The following is a 26,477-nucleotide window of genomic DNA, read 5'->3' on the forward strand; positions in this document are numbered from 1 at the left end:
GAAACTCAGTCAAAGCATATAGTTGATAGCATATGTTTATATGTAGAGGGCATATAATTGGACTTTGTTGTTTTAATTTAGACTGACAGTCTTTGTTTTTTGATTGGGTTGTTTAATCCATTTCTACTTAACATTATTATTGATATGGTTAGATTTATGCCTGCCATTTTATTTTTGTTTTTTTACATCTCTAATGTCTCTTTTGTTCATCTATTTCTCTTTATTGCCTTCTTTTGTATTGAGTGAATATTTTCTTGTGTAACATTTGATTCCTTTAATGTTTTATTTAGTACTGTACAGTCAGCCCTCTGTATCTGTGAATTCAAACAACAGCACATCAAAAATATTCACATGATCAAGTAGGATTCATCCCTGGGATGCAAGGCTGGTTCAATATATGGAAATCAATAAGTGCTATTCACCACATCAATAGACTTAAAGATAAGAACCATATGATCATCTCGATAGATGCAGAAAAAGCATTCAACAAAGTACAGCATCCCTTTATGCTCAAAACACTAGAAAAACTAGGGATAACAGGAACTTACCTCAACATTGTAAAAGCTATATATGCTAAACCTCAGGCTAGCATCATCCTAAATGGAGAAAAACTGAAGGCATTCCCTCTAAAATCTGGAAAAAGTCAGGGATGCCCTCTCTCACCACTTCTATTCAATATAGTTCTTGAAATACTAGCCAGAGCAATTAGACAGACAAAAGAAATTAAAGGCATAAAAACAGGAAAAGAAGAACTTAAATTATCACTATTTGCAGATGACATGATAATATATTTAACAGACCCAAAAGGGTCTACAAAGAAACTGCTAAAGTTAATAAATGAATTCAGCAAAGTGGCAGGATATAAAATCAACACGAATAAATCAAAGGCATTCCTGTATATCAGAAACAAAACTTCTGAAATGGAAATGAGGGAAACCACTCCATTCACAATATCCTCAAAGGAAATAAGATACTTGGGAATCAACCTAACAAAAGAGGTGAAAGATTTATACAATGAAAACTACAGAACCCTAGAGAGAGAGATAGAAGAAGATCTTAGAAGATGGAAAAATGTACCCTGTTTATGGATAGGCAGAACTAACATCATCAAAATGGCGATATTACCCAAAGCTTTCTACATGTTTAATGCGAGGCCAATCAAAATCCCAATGGCATTTCTTGTAGAAATAGATAAAGCATTAATGAAATTCATATGGAAAAACAAAAGACCCAGAATACCAAAAGCAATTCTAAGCAGGAGGTGTGAATCTGGAGGTATAGCGTACCAAAACAGGCAGGTGGACCAATGGTACAGAATAGAGGACACAGAGACTAATCCACAAAAGTAAAACTTTCTTATATTTGATAAAGGTGCTAAAAGCATGCAATGGAGGAAGGATAGCATCTTCAACAAATGGTGCTGGGAAAATTGGAAATCTATATGCAATAAAATGAAACTGAATCCCTTTCTCTCGCCATGCACAAAAGTTAACTCAAAATGGATCAAGGAGCTAGATATCAAATCAGAGACACTGCGTCTGATAGAAGAAAAAGTTGGCTATGATCTACATACTGTGGGGTCAGGCTCCAAATTCCTTAATAGGACGCCCATAGCCCAAGAGTTAATAACAAGAATAAACAAATGGGACTTACTTAAACTAAAAAGTTTTTTCTCAGGAAGAGAAACAATAAGAGAGGTAAATTGAAAGCCTACATCCTGGGAACAAATTTTTACCCCTCACACTTCAGATAGAGCCCTAATATCCAGAATATACAAAGAACTCAAAAAATTAAACAATAAGATAACACACAATCCAATCAACAAATAGGCCAAGGACCTGAACAGACACTTCTCAGAGGAGGACATACAATCTATCAACAAGCACATGAAAAAGTGCTCACCATCTCTAGCAGTCAGAGAAATGCAAATAAAAACCATCCTAAGATACCATATCTCACTCCAGCAAGATTAGCAGCCATTATGAAGTCAAACAACAATAAGTGTTGGCGAGGATGTGGGGGAAAGGGTACACTTGTACATTGCTGGTGGAACTGCAAATTGGTGAGGCCAATTTGGAAAGCAGTATGGAGATTCCTGGGAAAGCTGGGACTGGATCCACCATTTGACCCAGCTATTGCCCTTCTAGGATTATTCCCTGAGGATCTTAAAAGAGCGTACTATAGGGATACTGCCACATCAATGATCATAGCACAATTCACAATAGCTAGACTGTGGAACCAACCTAGACGCCCTTCAATAGATGAATGGATAAAAAAAAATATGGCATTTATACACAATGGAGTATTACACAACACTAAAAATGACAAAATCATGAAATTTGCAGGCAAATGGATGACATTAGAGCAGATTATGCTAAGCGAAGCTAGCCAATCCTTAAAAAAACAAATGCCAAATGTCTTCTTTGATATAAAGAGAGCAACTAAGAACAGAACAGGGAGGAAGAGCATGAGGAAAAGATAAACATTTAACAGTGACGAGTGGGGGGAGAGAAAGGGAGAGGGAAGGGAAATCATATGGAAATGGTAGGAGACCCTCAATGTTACACAAAATTACATATAAGAGGTTGTGAGAGGAAAGGTGGGGGGAACAAGGGAGAGAATTGAACAACATCAGATGAGGTAGAGAGGGAAGATGAGAGGGGAGGGGAGGGGGGATAGTAGGGGATAGGAAAGGTAACAGAATACAACAGTCACTAATATGCCATTAAGTAAAAATGTGAGTGTGTAACCGATGTGATTCTACAATTTGTATTTGGGGTAAAAATGGGAGTTCATAACCCACTTGAGTCAAATGTATGAAAGATGATATATCATGAGCTTTGTAATGTTTTGAACAACCAATAAAAAAATTAAAAAAAATAAACAAAATCAAATAAGTAAAAAAAATACATAAATTGAAAAATAAAATAAAATGGCACAGCCACAAAAAAAATTCACAAAAAATTCACATGCCTATAAAGAACATGTATAGACCTTTTAAATTGTCCTTATCCCCAAATAATATAAAACTACTTATATAACACTTACATTTTATTAGGTATTACTAGTAACCTAGAGATGATTTAAAAGATAGGGAAGGATATGTGTAGGTTATATGCAAATTCTCTGTCATTTTATATAATGGACTTAAGCATCTGTGCATTTTAGTAGCTGCAGGAGTGTCCTGGAACCAATCCCTCATGGATATAAAGAAATGACTGCATATGTTTTAGTTCTTCTCTTAGAAATTGCTCCAGAACTTATAATATACATCTAAATTTATCAGAATACAGATTTATTTTTAAAATTTAGGTCTTATTTGCTTATCCAAAGAATTAGGGAATGACTTGGATTTTCCCCCTTATATCTTCATCACATCTTTATTAACAATGTTGAATAAGAAGGTGTGAAATACAGAATTTGCTAATATTTTGCCCTTATCCAGTCTTCTAACATATCTCACTTTGAATTCCTCAACAATGTTTGGTTTTTCAATCAAACTCACAAATTCTTTTAGTCCTCTGAAGCTGTAAATCCATGTAAAGTAATTAATCACTTTCTTATTTTATTACTTATTGGTTTTATTTTTGTCTTAATCATCATTATGCCCTTTTAAAAGTTATATGAAGACAAACATATAAAGCTGTATTTTAGTATGTTTTCTATTGGTATAACAGAAAAATTGAGACTGAGTAATTTACAAAGAAAAGAGGTTTCTTCAGTTCATTATTCTGAATGCTAGGAAGTTAAAGACTGGGCAGCACATATTTTCAGTTTTTTGTGAGGGCTTCATGTTGCTTCAACTCATAGCAGGAAGCAGAAAGGAAATAAGTGCATATGGAAGAATGAAATGTTGGCAAACTTCTGCAATAGCTAACCCAGGCCCATGAGGAGGGTATTACTCATTCACAAGGGCTCCATCACATAACTAAACACTTCTCAATAGAATGTACTTTCTAATACTACCACATAGAGGAATTAAGCCTCAACATGAGTTTGCAAAGGGAAAAACATCTTTGCTCTTTAGCAAATTGTTTTTTTTAAATATTTAATTAACAGCATATTCTTCTGCCATAGCTCCCTAAGAATCCCCATTCCTAGATACATTCAGTAATTTAGTTTCTTTCCTTTTTTCATGTGGAAGGCTCAACAACAGAGATAATTTTGATTTTATGTAAACTGACATAAAAAAATTAAAAATTAAGGTAACTTAAAAAAATGCATGCACCTACACTGTACCAACCGTGGAGAAGTTAAGCAATGTAAGATTACTGAGAGGGAAACACTATTCAAATTAGGAAGATCACAGAAAGGATAAACTTGATCTTCAGGAATGAATATGTTACCAATGGGTGAAAAGCTATTAGTATAAGATAGAAAAAGGGAGAAACATCAAGAATTGTGTTTGAAACAGTCAAACTGGGGATTAGGCTAAGGTTTTTGTAGAGGGAGAAATAGGACTAGAGTGATCTATGAGGAAGTCAGTCCAACAAGTGGGCTATAAAAGGGAAAGATAGAAACAGGAAGCCACAGTTAAGGTGATGAAGACTTGGGCTAGGTGGAGGTGGTGGGTATCAAAGAAGCACATGCAAAAGACACTAGAGAAGAAGGAGAAGCTCAACAATTGGTAATTAATAAAGCACAGGGGTGGGAGAGAGGAGCAAAGGCCAAGAGAGGGGTCAATAATGGCTAGGACCTTAATTTCCAAATGACAATGGCTCAGGTCAATTACAGAATCAAGGAGGGAAATGAGACAGCAGTCCTCAAGAAAAGCTTTTGGTTTCTACTTGAGATGAAGGAGGTATAATAACAAAAAGGACAGGGAAGCATCCACCAGGCAGTATAAAAACGCATGATGAAGAATTAATTGAGGGGTCAGGATTGGAGGTGTAGTTTGTGATATATCTATAAGGAGAAGATGACTAAAGCTGTGTAAGCATAAGAAGAGGATGATACACATCGTTGAGGACTAGAGAATGAAAAGTCAAAGTCAAATTAGTGGTGGGGGCAAAAGAGGATAATAAAAAGAGGCAAAAAGACAGCATAGTGATTATGTGCATGGATTCTGAGGTTACAAAAGATTCAAGACCCACCATCAGCAAAGGGAACTTAAGCAGCTTTTCTAAACTTCAGTTATTTTATTTCTAAAAGTGAGATAGTTACATATACTCCTCATGCTATTTATGAGCACCTGACATGTAATATATTTGTCCACTTGCTTACAAATGTTAATTGAACCCCAGGTTGTATAAGGCTTCTAAGAAGATGAGATATGAGACACTGAATTGTTCTTTGCTTTCATCCCTGGGTCCTAGATGCCAATTTGGGGGCCACAGGAAAAAAATTCCCTTTAATCTCTTACTGCATAAATACATACATAGTTTTCAGCAAAGAGTCTTTTAGAGAATGTGTTCAATAGTTAATATTACTCCTTTTGTCAAGAGAAGAAAATTTCAAAAAAGAAGAAAAGATTAGAAAAGTCAAGAGACCATTACACTTTATCAAGTAAGAGCTTGTGATAACATTTAGCTATCACTTCAACAGTATCATTACAAACATCATATTCAGCAGAATTGACTAATTACCTCCTTTAGACTTCTTTCCTGTCTTCCTTTCTTCTGCCTCCTTTTTTGCCTTCTTTCTTTTCTTCCTTTATTTAAACAGATATTCATTGAGCACTCCATTATAAGGCAATATTTTAGATTCTAAATATACTGCAATGAGGAGACAAGGTTCTTGACCTCAATAAGAGCTTAAATTTAAATCAGTAGAGACACATTAAACATGATAAATAAGTAAAAATATAAGTTAGACAGTGGTAAGTGCTAAAGTAAAAGAGAAGACAAAGAAATGGGTTAGAGGGAGTCCAGCTGGGGATGTATTGCAATTTTAGGGAGGGCAAACAGCTTAGGGGCTGAAGAAAAGTTATGCAGATATTGGGAGCAGAGTTCTGCACAAAGGAACCAGCAATACATAGGCTCTCAATTGAGTGGGTGTCAATGTGCTTGGTGAAGAGAGAGCAATAGGGACAGTAGTAGGTAATGGGTTCAGCAAGGTAAATGGAGAAAAACAGGGTGGAGATGTGCTGTGAGGGCTAATGGGGCATTTTAAAGATTTAGACTTTTACTGTGAGATAGGAAGCCATTAGGCAAATCTGAGCTTAAGAATGGCATGATCTTTATTTTACTGTTAAGAGATCCTTGTCACTACTGCCTGGAAGAGTGTATGCCGTATGGTAGGAAGAGGATAAGAGAGGAAGTCAGGACATCTCTAAGTGTCACTTCTCAGATGGACAAATAAGAGCTGATGGTGGCTCTATATGAAAAGATAGAAGCTATAGGGTTGAGATGTGGTATGATTCTGTAGGATTTGTTGGTGCTCTGGGTAGGAGGTAAGAAAGCAAGATGGGAATCAAACTTGACAGTCAAGTTTTTGACCTAAGTCCCTTAAGAAAGGAGCTGCCATTTATTGAGGTACAGATGACTGCAGGAGGAGCAGAGACTCAGTTTGGATGTAAGTCGGAATTGTGTCTTAAGTACATCAGAAGATGTAGAGGAAACCACTGGATATTTGAGCTTGCAGTTGAGGGGAAGAATCTTGGCTAGAGATACAAATTTAAGAGTGATCAATATATAAATATATTTTATTGGAGATTAAAATGAAAAATTATTCACTACTTCAACAAACACTATAGTATGCTATCAAAATAAACAGGAGAATTAACAAAATCTACTGTAAAGGACAGGATTTATGATATTCATTTAATATTTCATTAAAAATATTAATCTATTCCACAAATGAAGTCAAGAGTCAGTAAGTGTGAGGGCATTAAATTAAAAACTTTCTGAGAGCAAAGGAAACAACTAAGAAAGTGGAGAGAGACTAAAGCATTAGAGAAAACCTTTGCCAGCAACTCTTCTGATTTGGTTTAATATCCAGAATATAGAAGTAACTTGAAAAATTTACCAAAAAATAAATAATCCAATGAATAAATGGGCAAACCAACTAAACAGACACTTATCAAAAGAAGAAATATAAATGGTTAGCAAATATATGGTACTATGTTCAACATCCCTAGCAATCAGGGAAATACAAATCATAACTACATTGAAATTTCATCTCACTCCAGTCAAATGGCAATCATCAAGACTACAAATAACATTAAATTGTTGGTGGGACTGCAAATTAGTATAACCACTTTGGAAAACAGTATAGAGATTCCTCAAATGATGAAGAATGGTATTGCCATATGACCCATCTCTCCCACTCCATGAACTAAAGTGAGATTAGTACAGTGATGCAGGCACATGAATGTTTACCGCAGCACAATTCACAAAAGCAAAGTTATGCAATTAGCTCAGGTGCCTGTCATCAGATGAATTTTAAAGAAAATGCTATGTATATACACAATGGAATTTTATTCAGCATAAAGAAGAATAAAATTATGTCATTTGCTGACAAATGGATGGAACTGGAGAACATCATGCTAAGTGAAAAGCTGAACTCAAAGTCAAACATGGAACGTTTTCTCTCATATGTGGAAGCTAGAGAGAAGTAAGGAATATAAAAAAACAGAGAAATAATCTCATGAAAATAGAAGGGAGAACACTGGAATAAAGGAAGGCAGTTTAGGGGGAGGTAGGAGGGATAGGAAAGGGGAGGAACTGTATGCTATCTATGTGTGTGAATATATCACTGTGAATTCCACTTTTATGTATATTTATAAAGCACAAATTATAAAAACAAAAAAGTGGATAGAAGACCAGTAGTATAGAGGAAGGAGAGTGGGAGGATGGAGGGAGAATGAAAGTGGAAGTAATGGGGATTGAAATGGAGCAAATTATATTATGGATGAATATTAATATATCAAAATGACCCCCGGTATTATGTATAACTTCAATGCACTGATAAAAAAATTTTAAAAAATTTACCAAGGAGCTATACTAGATAAGCTCAGGAGTCTAGAGTCAGGAAGAGCTAGACTGAATTCTAGCTCTGTTACTGTGTGAAGTTGGGCCAAAGCAAGTTCAAAATTATTCTAAGTTTTTATATGTATTAATTTATTTAATCTGTGTAAAAATGCTGTGGTATAGATATTATTATTCTTGTTTTGAGGATGAGAAGACAAACTTAGGTTGTGTTTGGCATGATGATAAAGAGGGTGGGCTCTGGACTCTGGGACCAGCTGGCATGGTAGAAAATCTCCACCCTGCAAAGTTTCTGCTTTATAATCTTTAAGAGGTTACCTGACTTCCCTGCACCTCTGTTTCTTAACAATAGTCAGAACAGCAGTGTATACTTTGTAGTTTTGTTCAGAGGATGAAGGTACAGTAATATATACCAAACCCCTACCATAATACCTAGAATATAGTAAGGTTTGGTATTAACTCATTTTTTCCAGTTCATTATTGTTTCTATAAAAGATGTAAAAATTTAATTTGATAACTTTTTTCATCAAGGTCCTGCAACATGTTATTTTAGTGTTTAGCTGATGTTCAGGCAGAGATTAAAATACAAGAAGAGGAATTCCTTATGTCAGGGTGTACAATTAAAACTAGAATATATCTGAGACAGCACTTACACATCTTGTAAATAGAAAATTAGAAATCTCTAACTGGTCCCTCAGTCAGTCCTTTGCCAACCAGTTGGTGATCCACACTGATTTAGAGATTTCAGTACATCAAATAAAATGGTCTTGTCCTTAAGGGTTATTTATTATCTGAGCTCCAGATTGTGGTGAATATTAACTGCTGGAATCAACACATAAAAGTAACAATTCTTAACAATAGTTTCTAGACAAGAGACAACTAAGTAGGACATAGGCTACAAAAGCTACCTACCTGGAGAGACCTCGGTATCTCATTTACTGAGTGTAAGGCTTTAATAAAGTTATAAGCTTCCTTTTTTGGCAACTATGTCTGTCCTCATTCTAGTATGCCCTCAGTAAGCTACCAGATCTTAACCTGCACAACAAAAGTGCCACTCATTGAAACAGTTATAACAGGAAAGGAAAGTTAGTTGATGGGATTTAAAGTGTTACAGGCCATTGAATCACTGACTTCTTGGTGAGGGCATGTAGAGAAATGTCATTCTCAACCCTGTTTGTACAGTGAAGCCATATTAATGAAACAAAGCTTTGAAACATGAAGGCTATTTATAAAGATTTTCAAAAATCCTTGAATATCCTTGGGAAATTAATTTTAGAAATAAAAATCTGCCATTGACGATTTCAAATTATTTTACTTTTATTATTTTCCAGTATCACTTTTTTAAAAGGCTCTTATAACTTGATGTTTTTTTATCCCCTGATCTACTCACAGGTACCATAAATATTTTGAGAGGTAAACAAACACACAAAGCACAAAGAATTGACATTTCTCTCAACCATGCAACTAACAAATAATGTAAACTTTTACTTTGAAATCTATTTCTCAGCTTTTCAAATACCTCATTTATTTTAATGCTCATCAAACAAACATAAAAAAATGTAACTTCATCAACAAAAAACTTGGAAAAAATAAGTGGCATGGATCATGATTTGGAGGATTCAGAGGAATCAAACAAGAGGATGAGAATAAATCACTTAGAGATTTAGCTGTGTTCCAGGCTTCATTAGTTATAATTATCCCCCAAATGTGCTCAGCAGAATGCACTTGGGTCAGCTGGGACTGATGCACAATAGAGTGTGCAACTTATAAACTCCTCAAAGCACAGGAAGAGTTCATAAAACAACTGCTTGTGCATTTAGATTCATGTGATAATACCTCTTATTGCATAAGCCACCAGATGAAGCAGATGGGGCAGCTTTTCACTTGAGAAGGTTTCTTTTGTAAAAGCACTGGATTTCTTTATTCTCTATTCAAGATACAAACTGCAAGAGAGCCAAATCTGAGCAGGCTGTCTTTGTGTTTTATTGCCTATATGTCAGAGCAACAGTAAATAAAGTATAAATGAAACATTTTCACTTAGGGACACACACAAAAAAACATTGGAAAAAAAGTGCCCATCTATTTACAAAAATTTATGGTTTTAAAATAAATAATCCTTACCAAAGAGTTAATAGATGTGGGGATTTTGTCTTTTGGTTTATTATTTTTTAATTTTTTTTAAAAAACATAGAGCAACATAGGGAAAGAAAGTATATTTTTTATTTTATTAATTACTTTCTTAATATTGATTACCTTTTACTACTTACACCTCAAATGCATTTTTTGAACAATACATCCATTATTTAATAAAGCCCTTTTTGCTCTATATTCACTAACTTACTCTGGCATGCTCTAGGCATTGTAGCTGAAGAAAATAATTAAGCAGAGTGGGTCCTAATTGGTGAGATCACTTTAACTTAATAAAAAAGTTTTCACATTGACTTCAACTTATTAAAAATATCATTTAAAAAGCATTTAGCTCTGCTAAATTACTGAGAAACTACTGTTTTGTCAAAAGGTTAAAATACTAATATATCTATGCCTAAATGAGTCCTATGATAGTCTATAAGTCCTAGACACACTTTTATTTGCATTTAAAGTTTATTAGCTTTTCTGTGCATTAGTCAAGCATGGGGGAAATGTAGATTCCATTTGAAGATGCAAAATTTATTGACAGTAAGTTGATAAATGTTGAAAATAGCAAAATTTTATTCCAAGAGGGACTTATTAACTTTGATAAAGCCATGTACAACTAGAACTGAGATTTTAAGGATATGGCAAAAACTACAAAAGGTGGGGAATATTTAGTAAATTTATCCACAAATTGGCCTCTTTCTATGAGCAAAAATGTTGAATACATTTAAGTTAAATTTATTTGGCTATGGGTATTCTATATGCAGTCTATAAGAAATTTTTAGAAGAAAGGGGCTTGTTCTTATTTAAAATAATAATAGATAACTTGTTATTATAGGTCTAATTATGTGGACTGGGATTGTGGCTCAGTGGCAGAGCGCTTGCCTTGCACATATGTGGTATTGGGTTTGATTCTCAGCACCACATAAAAATAAATAAATAAATAAATAAATAAGGATATTGAGTGCATCTACAATTAAAAAACAAATTAAAAAAATAAATCAAATTATGCAAATAATTCTCCCAAATAGCAAGACAAAAGGAGTTGAAATGTACTTAGGACTTCAGTAATGTGTTTAAACAAATAAGATGTTTGTTGATACATAGCATTTGCCATCAGGGTTATAGTGGCACACAAAAAGCTAATATGACTATGTCTCCTTTAAAAGAGGCCACTCTGCTTTCCCAAATCCACTTGAGTATTAATGAATTCCAGGCACCATACGTTACAAAAGTCATGTACCAAAATCAGCCCTGAACAGCAGGGTGACTTATTTTCAATTTAATGTCTCAAATACTAAAAATCCTCAATTTACATTGGGGTTACATCCCAACAAACCCATTGCAAATTGGAAGGGTTGTTAAACTGAAATGTATTTAATACACTCAACCTACCAAACATCCCAGCTTAGCAGCACAACACACTGTAAAGGTCGGGTTGTTCCTCCCACCATCTTCAGAGCTGTGGTCACTGTGGCTGCCCAGCATCTCCAGAGAGGAGACCACATATCACCCAGGGAAAAATATTACAATTCAAAATTAGTAGTATGATTTCCACTGAATGCATATCACTTTTGCACCATTGTAAGGTTGAAAAATTGTAATTTGGATACTGCTTGTAAGTGAATTTAAAATGCTTATTTCTGTTAAATGGATAAGAACATACAGAAAGAAAAACAGGAAGAAAATGTAAAAATTTCAAAGAATAAGATTTTGATTCAGTATTAGGAAGAGCTTTTTAATAATTTCAACTGTTTGTCAGTGCAAGTAACTATCTGAGTAGGTAATAAGTTTCTTATCATGGTAGTAAAAGTAGAGTTAGAGGAAGACCATCCATAATGGCGCAGAGAAGACACAGATAGTTATGAAGAAGGTCACATTGTGTTCTCCTCTAGAGCTCTTTCTGTCCTAACATGAAAAATCACAGACTTCAGGATCAGTCTGTTCCTTCTGATTCTGAATATAGTATAAAATTGCATTATATATTTTAATCAAATGTTCACTGTAAGTATTACATAATTTCATATACAGTTAAATACTTAGGACTTGTTAAGCATTAGTATTACTAGTAATTAGAAGAAGAATTTCATAATTAAAATGTGTAGATAAGACTTTAATACATAATCAGATGTGTCACTGGAAAAAGTCCTTATATTTTAGTATCTGTAACTTACTAGGAAATAAAAACAATTGGCATTCACACAACTTTCTTGGAAAAGATTCATTTCAATTTATGATAAAAGAGAGATTTTAATGTGTCTTTATGAGAATGACTTATATAAATCACTAATAACACAAAGTAAAACTACATGGCTAAACCTTTATAAAAAGAAAGTATGCAGAGCTCAGGGTACAGCTCAGGAGTACAGCATTTGCCTAGCATGTACCAGGCTCTGGGTTCACTCACCAACACACACACACACAAAAAGGGGGGGGGAGAAAAGGAGGAGGAGGAGGAAGAGGAGGAGGAGGAAAGAAAAGTATATGGGTAATAGATACTTTTCCGAAATAATTATTAAAGCAATTATGTCTTTTCAATATTTTACAAATGTATATCCCACTAATCTGAGTAGTATTTACAATGACATGGACCTTTACGTGAATGATTCCAATTTGATATTCATTAAACAGTATGTATCTTTCCTAAAAAAATTAACCCTATATGATAGATCAATGCATTATACTCATAAAATTAATATCATAAAATGTCTCAATATTAGTTAATTAAAAGCCTCCTATGGAGAAGTTGACATTTACAATGCTGTTCAAACAATCATGTTCTGTAAGCCTATAAGTTTCATTTTAAAATAATACAACTTATTTCAGGGGAGCAGTTGCTACAAATTGTATCTCAGTACAGACAGGCAACACATACTATGCACATACTTATCTCTCAATGTTAAGTCTAGATATCGTAGTGCCAAGAGCAGCCCAGTCACAAAATCCTGGCTATGCAATTACTTGAGTGATTCTCTGTAAGACACGTAACCTTTCTAAATCTCAGTCTCTTTATTTGTAAATGGGAGTTAAAATATTTGTTCTGAAGATTAACGAGTTTAAATACTCACTATTAGTCTTCATCTTATCAATCATCTCTCCGAACTCCTAGAATTATTTTAAGTATTAAATGAACAAATGCATGTAAGTTTTTCTGCAAAGTGAAAAGAGTGTATCATCATCTCATTTAATAGGTAATTTATTCCTCTGTATTAGGTTATGTTTAATAGTGTTCATTACCTTATAGGAATATGTATCATAATGTTTTTAAAAAATTTCCAAGAACAAATTAACAACTTAAAACAAAATCTCAAGTTTGAAAATACTTTGAGGAAACAACCATTAGCAACAATTATTCTCTAAATAAGTTTGGAATGATTCACTGAATTAAAAAAAATAATATATTCATTTACTTGGAATAGGTTGGGTCTACACATAAAGTGGGACAATAGGGGATTCTATACCATTCAGGTAAAGAAGAAATGAACAGAATACATTTTTCTCTCAAAATTTCACTGGCATTTGTTTTGGCCTAACCAATCTGGATAATGTTCTCAACTATTTATACCACCTGATTTATAAAAAGGGTTTAAATACATACTCTAGAGTGGTTGTGAATATTGTGAATATGTCCTTCCTATTTATCATTTAAGAATTTTACAGCATTCAAGGGTAAGACACTGTAAATCATACAAATATTAGAAAATAAAAAGCAGTATTTTATGATGTTCTGATTTTTATTTTTAAAGATACAGATATTGAAACTATCATAGCTGATCATTTCATTCTGACATGAGTTTAAAAGGTTAAGTTACTATCTGAAGAAAGGTAATCTGGTTGCCTTTCACAGCAGCCTGCAAGCTCTGCAATCTGCATAGAGAGGGGCATTTGTCATCATTAGCTGAGCTGTGACAGCTGGCACCCAGGGCGTCCCAGAATCAAGAAGTGGCAGAGACACTCTTGGTTTAGGTTGCCATTAAGTAGAGTAGGTTTTGTGAGGATCAAGTATATTTTATGAAAAGCTTTGTGGTGTAACTAACAGCAGTGAACATATTTGAAATTTCTGTAACATGGATAATACAATGATAGCACATAATTAGCAGGTTGCCTCTAGACGACAAGATGCCAGATTACAGTATGAATAAACATCTACTGCTTGCCACTTAGAGAGGTAGAATCATGTGCAATATTCAAAAAGCTCCAGCAGAGTTGTGTTTATTAGGAAAAAAAAGTAGGGTTAAGGTGATCAATTAAGTATATTCAAGAAACAGACCGAAAGTCCAGAGAATGGTTCTCAGATATATCTTAAATTAAGTTGTAAACAATGCATAACTTCCCTGGAATGAGCTCAAATGCACATACCCAATATGGCACTCATCTTTTGATAACTTGAAAATGAAAATTAAAATCTTTCACACAAATGCAGTCCTCCAATTGTCTGAAGTGTACGTTACTGGTAATGAAGGTTTAAATATATGCTTTGGTAAACGTTCAAAATCAGACTCTTCTGTCCAAATAAGTGCTTCTAATTATGGGTCTAGAATAGTCATGATTAATATATCTAGACAAGCATTTTTTAAACTTCAAATTTTTATAGATACCTTGCTGTATTTAGTTAATACAAGACTGTAAAAAATCAAAGAATAAAGTCTGAATTAAGAAGTAGGTTGATCAGACCTTTGGAAATTTAGAATGCTACACTCCCTCTAAAGTCATCAATGCTTAGAAACATAATCAATAACAGTAGGTTTTATATTATTATGTAAGCTAGTTTTCCACAAATAAAACTAATTTTTGTGTTAATGTAAAATCTATGCAAATACATGCAGTCATTTATCAGGAAAGCTGACAAGCATTCCATATTGGAAGGGGAAATGAAACTGCCTCAAGAATAGAGGCAATTAATTGTTTCTGTATTTTTTCTTCTTCTGTCTTGAGGCACAAAAGTTGTCCATCCAGTTAAAACATCAAATGAAATAAAGAGATTTTTTTTATTTAAACACATATGGCTTTTGCCTGCGATACTGATCACCACAAGGTGTACAGATGCCCGTGGCTAAATTGTACACTGGCAGATGAACACAGGGGAAAACTGTGCTAATGCAGCGTGGAGAGCAAAACAAATGAAGAACTGAATTTGCTAGTCAAAAAAGCAAAACCCAAAACCCCACTTTTCCTCTGATGAGTTCGGGATTTTGCTTATCAAATACAGGTTAAGGTCACAAAAACAATCAACCTTGGTCTGTTGCAAAAAAAAAAAAAGAAAGAAAAGAAAAGAAAGAAAGAAAAAGAAAAAAAGAAAGAAAAAAATATTTTAAGTAAGTGAAGGTGTTTTTTATGTATACTGACACATATTAATAATATAGGTGAACATTTAAATAATATAGTTTTGTTTCTGTGAACAGAATGGTTAGCAATATTTAAACTTCTCCATTGTAGAATTAAAAGCTTATGACATTCAAAATCATCATAGAATGTGACTGGATAAATACTGTGGGAATTTCTAGTTGTTACTATTTTTAAAGTTCTTTTAGTGGCAACCTCTTAAGGTATTATTAAGAAGTGATGAGGGTTATTATGGGACAATTTCACAAATGTGATATTACTTCCTGGTGCCAACAAGAATTCTCTATTTAGTATCTGTTTTCTTCTAACAGGTAATGTAAAACTGTATAGAAGTCAATTCAATCTTCTATTATCTGAAATACTATGGCTGTGTGTGTGTGTGTGTGTGTGTGTATGTGTGCGCATGCACATATAGCGTGCATGCACAGCTATATTGCAAACCATAAAATGAGTATATTTCCTAAAAATTGTTCAAGATTATTAAGAAAGCAATAAAATCTTTCTTAATAGGCTTGTAAGCATGCATAACATTAAAATTTCTATTGTAATTGCCAAATAAAAATATAAAACAGAAAGCATTTAAATAATTTGTATATCTTGGGGGAAGAAATAAAAAACTAGTTGTACAATTCCAAGTTGTAAAATGGCAAATACTTGAATGAACATTATTATCAATGAAAATGTGTACACTCCTACAATTTAATAATTCTTTAGAATATATGTAAACACCTAAATTTAAATTATACATTTATAATGTAATACAAAATTTGGAATGCAAGCATATGTTCTAAGAATGTGCATATATTAATATTAGTTCTATTTAACCCATTAGCTTCATTGTATTACTGAAAGTAAAGTAAAATATAAATACTAATAGATCATACTTTTTCTTTCTCTAGTGTCATAAAAATAGCAGTATTACAAATGTGTCTCAAAAGTTGCTTAGTTGAGGAATACACAGAATGGCATATTCATAGACAAAAATCATAGAATGGAATAGGACTGTATGAAAAAATGCCTGTAACTTAAAAAACAGATCAAAACTACAACTGCACTTTTTATTTCATTGGGTTCTCCAGTTTTTATTAGAAACACTATATCTTACAAATTATGTTTCTATTCTGATTTAGATATTTAGAAAATAAAGATATATAGATTTAAAACTGCTTTTCATCAAACCACTTCTGACTTAATGTTTAGACAACTGAGCTTTTAAGAAACAATAAATTGTTATATTAAGATGTATATTATTAAAATAATAAAAATAATCATATGTAAATTAAAATGAAATATTACGTAGGTGGTCTGCTTATAGATGTTTATAATCTCTATACCTATATGAACAGTACACTTCTAAACTGAGTTCCTTTTTTTTCCATGAATTATGTGCATTACTGCACTTAATACATATAATACAAGGTAATCATTTTTACTTGATACAATTATCATTTTAAATTATTACTCTGGTCATTAAAAAATAAATCCTAGTTTAGAGAAATGACTTTGCTCATTAAAAAATATGCTCCAAAACTATAAATTAAAAAGAGAAAAGGTTATTTTAGACATGCAATCACTGAAAGTTGATTATCTTATGTACCATATTCTAGTCTCAAGGTCATGTTGAATATTGGCAGTGGCTTAATCACATACAGTATGGAACAGTAATGAGAGCAATGCAGTCTTGGATGACCCACTACAGATGTACAGATTAACAGACTAATCGCATCTCACTACACTGTTTTCTCTAAGTGCAATAAAAATGTAGCATACTAAGAGCACAAAGGTTGTAGTCATATATGCAAATGCACATAAATCCATGTTAATTATCTGTTAAGTAATCCCTAGTTTTTATTTATGCATGTAGAAAAGAATCACCTGAGTCCATTTATCCCATATAATTATTTCATAATATTTGAATGAAAAATACGGGCTGAAATCTAACAAAAAAAAATTTAGTTTTATCAATTAAAAACATAGTAGTGACTTCATGAAGGGTACATGAGGAACTAAAATAGTGGAATCAACATTTCTTCCATAATACTCAAGAGATCAATGAATAAACCCATTGTCCATACCATTTGGAAGAGGTTAGAGATCATAACATATTATGATCTCTTTTTATTATTATGTCTTTTTTTTCAGTCTACATATGCAACTTAAAATACCCTGCACTTGTGTGTATATATTCAAATGAAGTGAGGAAACTGAGACAATTAGATAATTAAGCCAGGTTTTAGATTTCTTTTTCTATCAAAGGAAAGATTTGGTCCTTCTTTACCTATAATTTCTTCAAGTCTGCAAATCAAGCAAGAGGCTAATTGTTGTACAATATACTTTCAACATCCATGTTTAATCTCAAAAGTTACTTTCCTTTTCTATACCTATTAACACCAATATCAAGTTTACTAAGCAATACTGTAGAAAAAGAAGTATTTGCCACTACAAGTGATTGCACACTTGGGTGATAAAACCGAGGAAATGGCCTTGATCATTCATGTGAAAAATAATATTTTTTAAAAAAATTAGCCACAATTCTCAGGATGCTCACATTGAAGAAAAAATAGGGCCTAAAATGTTGTAAACAGTGACCTCAATCTTCTGCTTGACTTTGTAATGACCCTAATATTAAAACGTGAAATAACAGTTTTAAGAAATCAATGGTCCTTTCCAAGATTTCAAGCTATTTTGTTTGAAGTGTTCTTTTTTTTTTTTTTTTTTTTTTGGTGTAAGAACACTTGATAAAAATGGGAGTTCATAACCCACTTGAATCAAGTGTTTTTATACCAGGAGTCACAACAGGAAGAAAGGTATAGACACCATCAAATTAGATTACCAGAAAAACTCCCTCTATTTTACTTTATTTAATGTGACACATAAAGAAAACCCTGCACAAATATCTGTCTTTAATTTCTCTAGTGGAAAAAAAGAAATATGTTGTGTCTGGCAGAATGAAACAGTTGAAATAGCCCAGCTACATTAAAAAAAAAAAAAAGGGACGGTGGCATCAGATATGTAAAATGAGCCTTCAAAGCCACTCCAGCAGTAGGGATAAATAATTTAATAAACTCAACTTCATATTCTTTTTATCTCCCCAGTGTAATAAGCACATATTTAAAAAACTTTAAATTCATGAATTCTTGTGAATAAACTAGCACCCAGCATATAATGAAAAAAGTCACAGAACAGTATCTATATAAGCAGTTAATGTGTGTGCATATCATCTAACAGATACAGTTTTCTAGAGGAAAGTTTACAATTGCTGAAATTTGTGCACATGAAATTCAAATTTAAATGAGGATCATTTTAAAAATACAGAGACCTTGCACATAATAGAGTTTTTCTTTAAACCTCGTGAGGAGATGGTTTATGCATTACTTTGTGAAGTCTACATGGTAAGTAGATCTACAAAAGTGTTATTAGTTACTCAGGCGATAGTACCTCAAAAGAAGTTTCTCTTTTCTTTTCTTCTTTTTTTTGTACTGTTATTTGGAATGCTTTAAAGTTATAAACATCACAATGTTTAATAATTTTTTTAATCCAGATGTGTTTGTATCTTTATTGGATTTTTTTTTCTACTGGTACATTTTAAATCAAGGCTGCCTGGTGAACTAGGAAAATGAGAAAAAGTCAAACCTTAAAATCCCAAATAACATTCAAATACAAGTATCTCAAACATAAAATCATGAGATTCTTGGGGTACTTTTCCCTTTAACTAGGTCAGTTTTCTTCAATTATCATGCTATTATTAGCCCATGTCAAAGACGGCCTGCATGCATACCACTGAAAACAATTAAGCATTTATTCTTAAAGAAAGGGACACACACAAGCTTTTATTCTAGAACCAAGATTGTAGTTATAGCAAAAAAACCCAATGACTGGTATCTTTAGAGTTCTTTTATAAACTTTTCATATATGTAAGAGACGGATTTTAAGTCATCTATGAATTGCATCATCATTTGAAATAACTAGTTCAATGGGTCAAGTGATATTTTAAAAAAATACTATAAAGCAGTTAAATACATTACTCATACAAAACAAATCTGACTCCGAAACCTAGATTGAAGTCAACTGAATGACACAAAAATATACTATTATTTTTAATTCTTCTTCATAGGTCATTTTAATTTTAAAATAAAATGTAAGGGATAAAAAACAGTGGTCCAGATAGTTTAATTTTCCCTTCAACAATGAGGAGTGTTAAGATCACTGAAAAGATTCAGCAAGAGAAGGCAGTTCATTTCACGTGTTCAGTGTAATAGAAAATCACTGTGTTGCAGCAACAAGCACAACTTGCACCAGAGTACTATTCTAGGGCACCCAGTTCACCAACAAGGACAACAGCGACCTGGAAGCTTATGTTATGTAAATCACTATCAGCGCTGGGTGTGATGGGTGTTAAGGAAACAGCTCTGAAAACGTGGTCCCAGCGTCCTTAAAACCGAATGACTTCACTTCCCTGGAACATAGGACTAACGAGTTTCTTAGTCTTTTTCGCACCACCTATTTTTCTTTCTTACAGTGCAAATCGTTAGTGAAAAGGCCCCGGTTGCACCAATTAGTTTCCACAAAGTGCTTCGGTGTTTAGCTTCGCTTTAACCCAATTAATCCGCACAGTGAGCCCCGAAGATGCGCCACCTGCGCGCTTGGCTAGGAGAGACTGGGCCGGCCGGTGCCCCTCGCAGGCCAGTGTCCTGCTCACTAGACCCACCCTAACGGCCCTGGGGCGTCTGAGTCCCTGGCTGCCTCCTGTCCTCCGCAACAGGGGAGCGGGGAAAGGTGTCCATAGGTGGCCCTAGAAAGCAAGGATGAGTTCTCTGGGCCGAGCATCCTTGGCTGGAACCCAAGGGAGAGGCTCTGGACTCCAGGGCCCAAGGCTGAGAGGAAGCGCCAGCTCGGCTCTGGGAGGGACGGCAGCGAGGGATGAGGGGCGCGTTTGCAAAAAGCACAGTCAGGAGCACACCAGGAGAAAGGCGGGGCACCAAAAAGTTTCCTTTTTCTTTTTGTTCTCTCTCTCTCTCTCTCTCTCTCTCTCTCTCTCTCAATAACTTGCACGCAAAGATCAAGTCCACGGGACAGTGAGCAAAAGAGGAAAGCAAAAGGGCTCAGGAGTGCGGCAGAGGTGGCCAGCGGGAAGCATCCGGGGACCCACACTGGGTGAGGGCAGAGGTGGCCTTTCCCCAGAGACCCACATCTCCTTTGCCTTTGCGGGCTTCGGGTCCTCTGACTCTGATTTGCCATGTTTTCCTCCTCTTCCAACTGCCAATCCGCCACGCTGGCAAAGTGGCGAGTGGCTTTTCGGGTTCCCAATCCCTGCCCTAAGGGAAAGGATGGGTCTTGGGAAATGAGAAATGCATGCCATGAGCCCCAAATATAATGTGCTATTTTAACCTAAATCAGAAATTATCACTCTTAGATACCGAGAAAGCAAATTTTAGGATGCTCTGTGATGCATATCCGTGCAAAAGAAAAAATAAATAAATAAAAAGAAAAATCTAAAGGAGTAAAAAGTGGGAGTGCTCAACAAGAACTGTTAAAAGTAACTCTGAAAATGCCTACAAATCTGTTAACTGGAGTTACAGAATTTCTTTGAAAATATTCTTGTTTTGAAAGAGAAGGCATTTAAATTAAAAGTAGGAAATTAAAAATACATCTAGGTTTTAAAACCACTAGGGAACCCCTAAATATTTCCTTAGTCCCTGTATATTAAGGACACAAATAATACCTTTTAGAAAAAAAATCTACATAAATTCATTTCCTCTTGTAGTTTTAAGTTTCCAAAAATTAGAAATGTTGATTCCTTTCAATTTTCCAAAATAATGTTTAAGTCAAAAAATCTGGATGATTGAAAATTAATTTTCTTTGAAATTATGAATCATTTCTCTTAAATAATACGAAATAGCATAAAATTAGAAGTTTACTGTCAGGTAGACTAAGGACCCTTAAGATAGGAAATATATCCTTAACTGCACATGTGTAAATAAGTCAAAACCCCCAAAACTTCAAATTTTTGGTACAGTTATCTGCCAGTAGATTCGATTTTTATGCTCTCTCCTGAATTTCTTCTATTAAAATACAACTTATTATGAAATTATACTAAAATAATCACTTGGTCCCAGAGATAATTTCTTTTAAAAAGCATTTCTACAAATACATATACAGCTTAGTGTCCTGATTGAAGCACTAGGCAAGTCTACAGAGGTGCATGGATGATTGCAGATTAGGGGGTGTAGTAAACATCTTTTGAACATCCCAACACACACTGGGGTAGATAACATCTACCACTCCGGAATAATTTGCAGATTCTTCTCAACAAGTGCAAATGAGGAGAAAAAAAAAAACAGGTAAAAAGAAGAGCACACTACTTGCCAAGGCTTAAAAAAAATATCGTACAAACATAGGAATATCCAGAATGTGACAAAAAGAGAAAATCACCCAAGTAATTATCCTTCTAAAGTCAACTTTCCCTGTGTGTGAAAGAGCAAATGTGCATTAAAAAAGACCCCAAATTAACGACACTAATTATCTTAGTCTAAGTGTAAGTTAGTGACTTTCTTTTAGAAAGCCCCATCTAGTTCCCTAATTGATGGATGCCCATTAATACACCTGTATTTGCATTTCAGGCTAAAAAGACAAGCAGAGTTTTCAGCACAGAAGAAAGCTGCTTTGCCAAGTCTTTTCAGAACATCAATATGCTTCAAGTAATACCAAAGCTGAGAGATTTCTCTTGATTTCCAAACTGTCTAGGTGGCCTGGGTGGTTTTCTGCTGGCAGCAGTCTCCTACCTTTAGTTTTGTGTGCCTATAGCCATGAGTGGGGATTAATTAGCCGGGTTGGAGCTGAAGGAGGCTGTCGTGACGAGTTCAGTGGCGATTGGACGCCCGCCTGCCTGGCCCTGCTTTTATAATTTCCACACGAGTGCATCTGGGCTCTTAAACAAACCAACAGCAGTTTCTTCTGACATATACACACGCACACTCACCCCGACGCACACTCAGCCCACTTTTCCTCCATCTGATTAACAGTCTTCCACACATGATGATTATGGGAAAGCTAAATAAATACGGAAAGGGGTGATTATTTTGACTACTGGAAGAGCGTTGCTGGGTCTCAGCGCAACTTTTGTTTTTATTACTGAGGTGATCTCTCCATGCATTTCTCTCACACAAGCATTCTTTAAAAGGCGAAGAGAGACATAGAAAGGGGGGAGAACAATCTTTCACTTTAAGACCGGCTGGGCTCAAAGATAAAAGCCAGGGGAAAGCGGCAGCAGCGGGGAAGCCACCGCTGCAGCATGTCGGAAAGACACTTTTGACACGTTTCTGAGCGCCGCGGCCCATTTCTCCACCGAAGTTGGCTCCAGCTCTACCAGCCGCATTGGATCCCAGAGCTTACTGCGAGACTCTGGTATACAATCCGGATCTCTGCCCCAACACAATCGTGGCCCAGGCCAAGCTGGTCTACTATCTGAATAAGTACTACAATGAAAAATGCCAAGCCAGGAAAGCTGCCATTGCCAAAACTATCCGGGAAGTCTGTAAAGTAGTTTCCGACGTACTGAAGGAAGTGGAAGTGCAGGAGCCCCTGTTCATCAGCTCTCTCAACGAGATGGACAATCGTTACAAGGGCCTGGAGATCATCTCCCCTACCGAATTTGAAGTGGTGCTTTATCTTAACCAAATGGGGGTGTTCAACTTCGCGGATGACGGCTGGCTGCCTGGCTGCGCGGTGCTGAAGTTGAGCGACCGGCGCAAGAGGAGCATGTCCCTCTGGGTGGAATTCATTACCGCCTCCGGCTACCTCTGGGCGCTCAAAATCCGGTCCAGGTTTCAGACGCTGGTGGCTCAGGCGGTAGACAAATGTAGCTACAGGGATGTGGTAAAGATGGTGGCTGACACCAGCGAAGTGAAACTGAGAATCCGAGATAGGTACGTGGTGCAGATTACCCCAGCTTTCAAATGCACCGGGATATGGCCAAGGAGAGCTGCCCACTGGCCACTTCCCCACATCCCCTGGCCAGGACCCAACCGGGTGGCAGAGGTCAAAGCGGAAGGGTTCAATCTCTTGTCCAAGGATTGCCACTCCCTGGCCAGCAAACAGAGCTCCGCAGAGAGCGACGCCTAGGTGCTGCAGTTCGCAGAAGCCGAGAACAGACTGCAGATGGGGGGCTGCAGAAAGAAATGCCTCTCCATCCTTAAAACCTTGCGGGATTGTCACCTTGAACTGCCGGGTCAGCCCCTGAACAAATACCACATGAAGACTTTGGTTTCCTAGGAGTGTGAAAAGCATCCCCGGGAATCAGACTGGGAGGAGTCTTGCCTCGGTGATCGGCTAAACGGGATTTTGATGCAACTCATCTCCTGCCTGCAGTGCCGGCGGTGTCCCCACTACTTCCTACCGAACTTAGATCTGTTTCAAGGCAAACCTCACTCGGCTCTGGAAAACGCTGCCAAACAAACGTGGCGACTGGCAAGAGAGATCCTGACCAACCCGAAAATTTTGGAAAAACTTTAGAGGATGATCTAATCAAGAGCCTAAGTGATTACTCATCTCTCTAAGTCCTAATTAAATGAAAACTTCCTGTTCAATTCCTATCTAACATTCCATTCGGCAGTGCAAACACTCTCTTCCTTAAAAAGGAGTTAATACAATTCTTAGGCATCATCTCACCCACCCCTCCAAGGGGAGAAAAAGAAGTATGAGAAGTGGAGAAAAACCCAAACCCCAAGTATTATAAGACTTATTTACGTAAGATTTCATATCTCCCTTGAAAAGTACACAACACCACCCAGAAAACAGCCTGACTGTAATGCAAGACCACGGCGAACACTCTGCCTAAATATCAAAGGATTATAGCAATCCTGGTGATTTAGGTGCATCTGTCGGTGAGTAAACACGATTTGGATATGCCATCTGAAGGAAAGTGTAATGTATATTTTGATTTTTAACAAATATTGTGATCTCACATTGTCTTTGAAAGTGTGGATGTTGGTGTTTTGTGATTTGGTGAACAGAACTTAAATTGCCATTTTGGATACTTCCAGACATTTTCCACTAACAAAGATACCATTTAAAGGTAGATTTCTTCCTGGTACTTTTATCTGTCCTTGAAAGTGTCTGAACTTTAAAAGTTTACATTTTGTTTCAAATATATTGCTTGTTCTATTTCTAACATTCCATAAGTATACTTGAAATGTTATTTAAATATATTCAAAAAAATTTGAATTCAGCTTATATAATAATGCTTGAATATCTGAATTATATATTTGAAAAATGCACTTAAAATACACTGGATAATTTTGTGATTTAGATTTTAATTTTTGTTGCTGGTTTTTATTTAATTAGAAGCTAATAAATGAAGTAAAACAGTTGTGTCTCACATTAAGTTGTTCTTCTATCAAAAGATGTGATGTTTCATTTTGAATACTGACTGCAATTGAACATTTAAACATTTTGAGAAATGTGCTAATGAAATCATTAATAATAAAACTTAAGACATTGGAGAAAGGCTCTTTTTGTATAGCTACAGTCAGCAACCATCTCCTCTCAGTTTCTTACTTATAAGACTATTCCTTTCTGTAATTGATACAATTTAAATCTACATCTGAAAGCTTGGTCTTCTAATTAGTATTTTCATAGCATTTTTTTGGTAGCATAAGGAAAATCTATCATGATGACAGAGAATACTGAGTTAAAAATCAGACAAATTCAGAGAAAATGAACTTAGAGTCATGATAGAAATTTTGAAATTTGTATATGAAAACCAAGTCTTATGCAAATAAGAGTTCCATTTGCAGAATAAATTGATAAGAAAACCAAAAATGTTTTCTACTTCTCAGGGCAAATGAATGATAAAACACAAAGACAAGCTTTTGATTATTTAAAATCAAATGCATTTAAACTAATTTTTTGAAAATTCAATGCTTCTGGAGTTAGAAGTGAAGGAAGTATTTTAAGGTGTTTTAATAGTCAACAAGTGCTAACAGGACTGGCCTTAAGTTAGTTAATTCAGGTGGTGGTAGCCTTTTGAACTTTAATTGCAGCTTTTCAAATACTGTTTTATAATACTTTATTTCAATATATAAGTTAAATGTAAATAAAGTTCTAAAACTATGAGAGCATTTGACTATTTTATAGTATCTGCCTATGAAACATTTTAAAGGAAGATCTTTGCAAAATAAAGCTAGAATATGACACTTGCTCTTGAATTTTTGACTGCAGGGAGAAGTTTGTAAATTACACAATAACATGAAATTTAAAACAATAAAATGGATCTCAGAGGATAATGCTGAGATGCATAGCTGCTCTGGTGCTCATTTAAAATTTCCATGCTAAAATTAAGTAAATAAATATTTATGTATGTCAAGTTATCCAAATATGTATTTTCTAGCATTACATCCAAAGAAGAATACAATCTATAAACATCTGAGTGGTATCATGTGCTATGTATATACATTTAAAATCAAAGATTTTAGAGAATCAGCTTTTCTTCCTCTTAAATGCATATGTAAAATCCATTCTTAATGCAGGAGATGAAAAATGGATGTAATAATGGAGATGAAATTATATCTAAATGGCTCCCATCCTGGTTTCCTTATAACCTTTCAATAAATAACAATTCACATTGCAATCTATACTTTTGGAAATTAAAAGTGATCTTAATAAGAAATTTCATAAGACCTTTCCTAGTTTTCCCAGAGAGATTGAGAAGTTGCACCCCAGGGACTTGGGAGCAATTGGCTTAACTACCAAATCTGCCCAAGTGCACACAAAGACACAGAAAGATTGTTAACATGTGCATGATATGGTAATACAGGATTTAAATTCATTAATATATTCTTCAATTCCATAAGAGTGTGTTATTCCATTCATTTTTTTCCAATGAGAATCACTGAAGAATGTGCTCCCCTCCCCCACTGTCATTTAAAACCAAGCAAAATTGAAAACCACTTCCTGCCACAAAGCCACCAATAATAGACATGGAATCACTTTAACTCACTTTCGTGTCGATCTTCTTGAAGGCAGGATCATCCTCATCTACCTCGAAGTAGATTTCTGTCGTGGTGATGCAGAGAG

The 26,477-nt window shown here is 35.0% G+C and overlaps 1 pseudogene; it reads left to right on the plus strand.

Annotated features, from left to right (window-relative positions):
- The first annotated feature begins 6,404 nt into the window (after positions 1–6,404).
- On the plus strand, positions 6,405–24,017 carry LOC143641317 (putative nucleotidyltransferase MAB21L1; annotated as a pseudogene).
- Positions 24,018–26,477: the final 2,460 nt, after the last annotated feature.

This window comes from Callospermophilus lateralis, unplaced genomic scaffold (genome assembly GCF_048772815.1).
Source record: "Callospermophilus lateralis isolate mCalLat2 unplaced genomic scaffold, mCalLat2.hap1 Scaffold_96, whole genome shotgun sequence".
Taxonomy (NCBI): Eukaryota; Metazoa; Chordata; class Mammalia; order Rodentia; family Sciuridae; genus Callospermophilus; species Callospermophilus lateralis.